The sequence below is a fragment of the Camellia sinensis genome, chromosome 2 (genome assembly GCF_055761805.1).
Source record: "Camellia sinensis isolate YWXY chromosome 2, ASM5576180v1, whole genome shotgun sequence".
Classification (NCBI taxonomy): Eukaryota; Viridiplantae; Streptophyta; class Magnoliopsida; order Ericales; family Theaceae; genus Camellia; species Camellia sinensis.
This window is the reverse complement of record NC_138962.1, coordinates 172,557,334-172,564,053: the sequence shown is the minus strand read 5'-3', so window position 1 is coordinate 172,564,053 and position 6,720 is coordinate 172,557,334. Positions and strand designations below refer to the sequence as shown.

At 27.3% G+C, this 6,720-nt stretch overlaps 1 long non-coding RNA gene across 1 annotated transcript; it reads right to left on the bottom strand.

Annotated features, from left to right (window-relative positions):
• Window positions 1-4,171: 4,171 nt before the first annotated feature.
• LOC145819744 (uncharacterized) lies at window positions 4,172-6,015 on the bottom strand. The gene is made up of 3 exons (XR_014360514.1): window positions 5,902-6,015; window positions 5,598-5,792; window positions 4,172-4,340 (listed from the first exon to the last, which is right to left on the bottom strand). It is a non-coding gene; the product is annotated as an uncharacterized LOC145819744 (long non-coding RNA).
• Between the last annotated feature and the right edge of the window lie 705 nt (window positions 6,016-6,720).

The window sequence follows — 6,720 nt, the reverse complement described above, 5'->3', positions numbered from 1 at the left end:
TAAAAAAATAAATTATAATTTTTTTTTTTTTACAAATCACAAAAGGAGATAACTTCAATCAAAAGAACCATTAAAAGAACTATTAAAATAGTACACAAAAGAAGAAATTACTAAACCAAATACAAATTATAATTTATTTTTTTGGCTAGACCAAATACATCAAAAAAGGAGATAACTTCAATCATACAAATCATAAATATTTTTATGCTATCTAATTACAATCATATTTTTTTTTCATAATAAAAAAAATAATTGTAAAGAAGAACCATTAAAATAGTAAATAAAACGATTAAATAATTATGAGGGACTTTTAACCAAATCTCCCAAAAGGCATGGAGATTGAGATAAATTAATAAATGCTGAGTTTTTTTTTTAAATCAAAAAATTAGAAAATTAGAATTGGGATATTGGAGCTCCCACAAGACTTGTGGGTTAAAAACCTCATTTTGCTTAATATATAGTATAGATAGATAGATAGATAGATATAGATACAAATATAGATAATATAATATAGATAGATAGATAGATGTGTTGAAATTTTCAAGAAATTTTGTTTATGCTGGTCTTTAATGCATTAAAGTTTAATTATGAGGGAGTTTTAACCAAATCTCTCAAAAGGCATAGGGATTGGAATAAATTAATAAATGCTGAGGGTTTTTTTTTTTAAATCAAAAAATTAGAAAATTAGGATTGGGATATTGGAGCTCCCACAAGGCTTGTGGGTTAAAACCCCCTTTTGCTTAATATATAGTATAGATTTTAAAATGAATTAATTAACTTTCCTTCTAAAATGGGTAAATCAAGGCATAAAAGCTATTTAAATTTTTAAATAGATTAATTAACTTTCGTTTTAAATGGATTAATTATTATTTTTTAAATGATTCAATAAAAGCTAACCAATAGATGATTTTTTAATTATTTAAAAAATAAGAATTTAAAAAAAATAGTATGAGGGTTTTGAGTTTCACAAGGACTTTCTCATTAAAAACCCCTTTTCTTTAATATGTACTAGCCTATCAACCGTGCTATGCACGGGATAATTATAGATATTTACATTTATTTTAGATTTTTTTAAATATACAAATTATTATTTTTAAATTTTTTTATAAAAATAATTTAACAATCTTATCACTAACTATAGTGTATGGGATAAATTGAAAATGGTGCTACAGTAACTATGTATGGGTTGTATCTATAATTATTTGTATGAGGGAATTTTGACCAAAGCTCTCAAAAGGCATGCGAAAAGGCATGTGGATTGGAAAAAATTAATAAATACTGATCAGAGAATTTTGACCAAATCAATAAACGCAGGCATGTGGATTGAAAAAAGATAATAAATGCTGAGATTTTTTTTTAAATAAAAAATTTAGAAAATTTAGGAGATTTTGACCAAATCAATAAATGCTGAGTTTTTTTTTTAATAAAAAATTTAGAATGGGATATTGAAGCTCCCACAGGCCTTGGGAGTTAAAAACCCTATTTTGCTTAATATATAGTATAGACTAGCCTATCACCCGTGCTATGCACAGGATAATTATAGATATTTATATTTGTTTTAATTTTTTTAATATATAAATTATGTTTTTTAAAATTTTTTATAAAAATAATTTAACAATCTTATCACTAGCCATAGTGTACAGGAGAAATTAAAAAGGCTACTGCAGTAACTATGTACGGACTGTATCGATAATTATTTGTATGAGAAGATTTTAAATGCTAATTGAGAATTTTGATCAAATCAATAAATGCAGGCATATGGATTGGAAAAGTTAATAAATGCTGATCAGGAGATTTTGACCAAATTAATAAATGCTGAGTTTTTTTGTTTTTTAAATCAAAAATTTAGAAAATTAAAATTGGGAGATTGGAGCTCCTACAAGGCTTGGGGTTTAGAAACCTCATTTTCCTTAATATATTTACTAGCATATCACTCATGCTATGCACAGGTTGTGTTTCACGACTTTGTCTTTTTTTTTTTTTTTTTTATACTATATTAAAATTTAGGGCAAATTACACAAATAGTACCTATAGTTTGAGACTTGTGTCACTTTGGTCCCTGACTTTTCAATTATGACACATTTGACCATGAATTTTGAATCTTGTTCCAAATAAGGACAATTGAATATATAATTAGATTTTTGAAGGGTAAAATTGTCAATTTGATAAAATATAAACTAATTTGACAAAAATAAATGCCAAACAAATATTTTTTAATTTAAAAAAATTATTTCTACCTACTAAAAATAAAATTATGTAAAATTGATAAATCTTTTAGACATTTATTTTTTTTTACCAAATTAATTTTTATTATTTATTTGGATGATGATCATGTAAAATTAATTTTAAAAAAATAATCATGTAATTTTTATTAATTTTGCATAATTTTATCATTGGTGGATAAAAATAATTTCAAAAAAATTAAAAATATTTTTTTGACATTTACTTTTGTCAAATTAGTTTTTATTTTATCAAATTAACGATTTTACCCTTGAAAAATCTAATGATAGTTTCAATTGTCCTTATTTGGAACAAAATTCAAAATTTATGGTCAAATGTGTCATAATTGAAAAGTCAGGGATCAAAGTGACACAAGTCCCAAACTATATAGACTATTAGTGTAATTAACCCTAAAATTTAATATTTTGATACTAATCATATGTGTTGAACTTTTCAAGGGATTCATATGTGATGGACTTTTCAAGAAATTTTTTTCATGCTTGTTCTTAATGCATTAAAATGTTATTATGAGGGATAATAATTATGCGTTGGATTTTTCAAGGAATTCATATGTACTTCATAATTATTTGTATATATATGAATTGTGATTTTTAAATGTCTTTTTTTTTTATATTATATTAAAGTGTAATATTTTGATAATAATCATATGTGTTGGACTTTCAAGAAATTCATATGTGTTGGACTTTTCAAGGAATTTTTTTTTTATGATTGTTCTTAATGTATTAAAGTGTTATTATGAGGGATAATAATCGTATGCGTTGGGACTTTCCAAGGAATTCATATGTGTTGGACTTTTCAAAGAATTTTTTTATACTTGGGGGTTTGGAGAAGTTAATAAATACTAAGGTTTTTTTTTTTTTTATCCACCCAAAAAAGGTTTTTTTTTTTTAAATAACAAATCAAGAAATTTAGATTGGGATATTGGAGCTCCCACAAGACTTGGGGGGTTAGAAACCCCATTTTCTTAATATATATATATATATATATATAGACAGATAGATAGATAGATAGATATATTTTTTATTTTTATTTTTGTTTGGTTTCTATTCGGGTATTTTTTTTTTCAATTTATTTAAGATGGAGTTGTGGGTATCTTTTTTTTTTTAAATTTAATTTATCTGTGGTTTCCATTTGTTTTTAATTATTATTTTAGGTAAGTTATGATGTGAGTTAGATATGTGATAGACATGTGAGTTTTATTGATTTAAAGTTTATTTAGATAAACTTTAAAGATTTTTTTTTTTTTTTTAGTTTTATAGCTTTTTTTTGTTATGTTATAATATAATATATAAAATATAGGTAGATATTTACAACTTTAATAAAAACTATTATCTGATTTTTTTGGGGAAGTGAAAATGAATGCAAGTTTTAATATTTTTTTTTTTGAAAATTTGTGAGAGAGATTAGGAGGGAGAGATTATAAAATATTTTTGTTATTAAATAAATAAATCAATCAATAGTTTTTTTTTTATCTATTTTGTAAATTAAAATTCAATAATTTTGAAAAATTGATTAATTTGTCTCATTAAGTGATTTAAAATTTTGATAGATATACATAAAAAAAAAATACATAATTATATTATTAAATCATAATTCAAATTTAGATGTTATATCTTTTTGAGATCTATAGCTAAATTCTTTTTTTTATTTTTTATTTTTGTGTGTAACCATAGTGTATGAGAGAAATTGAAAAGGGTGTTGCAATAATTATGAGAGAAGTCAAAAGAGATTGTGGGTTGTAGGGGTGAGCATGGACCGGATTGGTCCGGATTGAGAGAAAACCAAGACCAATCCGTTATCTACGGTTCCTAGAAAATTAGAACCAATCCAATCCGTTTAAATTATGGAACCAATCCGAACCAATCCGTTGAAACACGGATTGGATCGGTTTAGGACCACGAATTTAAATAATTAAATAACAAAAAATATATAGATATTACATTTTCATTTCAAATTATAAACTGTAAACCATTCCAAATTAAACTTTCATTTCACTAGCATTTCCATTCTATTCCACTAGCATTTCCATAAACTGAAAACCTGTAAACATCCTATGCCACTAGCATTTCCATTCCAATAGCAACTCCATTCCTGTAAACCTGTAAACAATATAAGTAAAAACAACACCCATTCCAAGTAACAACATCCATTCCATTATAAACTGGAGCAAACATCCTCCATTCTAAGCAAACATCATCCATTCCAAGCAAACACACATCAACAATAGTGCTGAATCAATTCCAACAAGAAAAAGGTAAAGAAGAGGGAATAAAAAGAAAAAGGTAAAGAGCATTGTAAAACAGAAATTCAACATGCAAGCAGTTCCTAGTTCCTACTTTCTAAAAAAAAATTACTATTTATGCAATCTCTCTTTTGGTTCGAATTGATATACTTACCATTTCAATATTCATAACTTAAGAACCAAACAAAGAACCTCAATAAATTATATACAATGTAAACAAATGAACAAACACCACAACAAAACTCAAAGATCAAGTTGATTAGAACCAAAAGTAACTATATGAAACTTGATCTTCTAATTAACACATCAACAAACTCTGAAACTCTTTCAACTCTATGACAAAGAGACTCACACAATGCTCTACAGAAACATTTTCAAAGCTCAACACAGTCCAAGTATTTGATGCAAGAACAAAAAATAAAAATAAAAAAACTAAAAGCTTTCAAACTGGATCAAATAAAATTACAACATGAAGGAAAACCCATCAATAAAAACATTCAATATGCAACTGGATCTTCCAATTAACACAGAAACACACTCTGAAACCATTAAATTTTATGGCAAAGACGCTCACACAATGTGGTAGAGAAAAAATTTCAAACATCAACAAATTATGCAGCCCAGGTATTCTATGAAAGTATTAGACAAAAACAAAATTGAGTCTTGAAACTGGATTGAATAGCGTTAAAAATGAAAACCCATCAACAAAAAACACATTAAAAAGCAGAAATAAAAAATAAGTTCCGAGAGATCAGAAATCTTGGACATCAACTCAAGCTGTTTCAGGCTTTAAATCCTAGACATCTTTGACACTTTTGTGCTTTGAAGTAGAACCAATCAATGTTTCTAACTAGTTTAATTTCCATAAACACTGATTTGTGCATCAATGGTTACAAACAACAACAGAAAATAGAAATACAAAACAGAGATGAAATCAGAAAAAAAAATAAAAAAATAAAAACAGAAAATAGAAATACAAACAGAAAAAAAAACAATCGATCTAAAAAACATAATAAAAATAAAAATAAAAACATAATGTAAACATAAAACACAATAAAAATAAAAATAAAAATAAAAATAAAAATAAAAACAGAAAAAAAAATCTCCTACTTACATTCACTGAATCCATTGTAGATGACATGAACAATCGATCTAATCTGTGATGGATGATCTGGGAACCTATTTCAGAGTGTTAGAGATTAAACCTATTTCAAAGTGTTAGAGAGAGAGAGAGAGAGAGAGAGAGAGAGAGGAGCTCACCGAAAGAGGAAGGCAACAGCTATAGATCGATCTAATCTGAGATGGAGATCTGGGAACAAATAAACAAAAATAGTCACCGATCCGAGAGAGAGAGATGAGAGATGAGAACACCGAGAGAGAGAGAGAGCAAGAGAGAGAGAGAGAGAGAGAGAGCTCACTGACGGAGAGAGAGCAGCAGCACACCGATCTGATCTGAGATAGATGAGAGTGAGAGAGAGAGAGAACTCAGTCAGAGATGGGAAAGAGAAGAGAGGGAGAGACACCATCGATATAGAATAGAGACCTGAGATGAGATGAGAGTGAGAGGCGTGAAGGTGAGGCTGCTGGATTAGGTTTACATTTTAGTTTTTATATCATATAAGAAATTATATGGTGTGGGAAGGTATATAGTATAAAAATATAGATTATTTCTAGATGGTCCGGATCGGTTCCAATCCGGAACCGTGAGGTTCAATCCGGAACCGATCCGTGGCCTACGGATTTTGAATTTTCCAATTCGGAACCGAACCACGGATTCAAAAAACCAATCCAAACCTATCGGATTGGACTGGACCGGATCGGATTACGGATTTTACGGATTCCTTGCTCAGCCCTAGTGGGTTGAAAGAAGTCAATAAATGCTAAAGTTGGGTTGGGAGAAGTCAATAAATGCTGAGGTTTTTTTTTTTAAAATCAAAAAATTAGAAAATTAGAATTCGGAGATTGGAGCTCCCACAAGTTTTGGGGTTAAAAACCCCATTTTGCTTAATATATAGTATAGATATAGATCGATAGATAGATATATCTTTTTATTTTTATTTTTATTTTTGTGTGGTTTCTATTCGGGTATTTTTTTTTTCAATTTATTTAAGATGGAGTTGTGGGTATCTTTTTTTTTTAAAATTTAATTTATCTGTGGTTTCCATTTGTTTTTAATTATTATTATTTAGATAAGTTATGATGTGAGTTAGATATGTGATAGACATGTGAGTTTTATT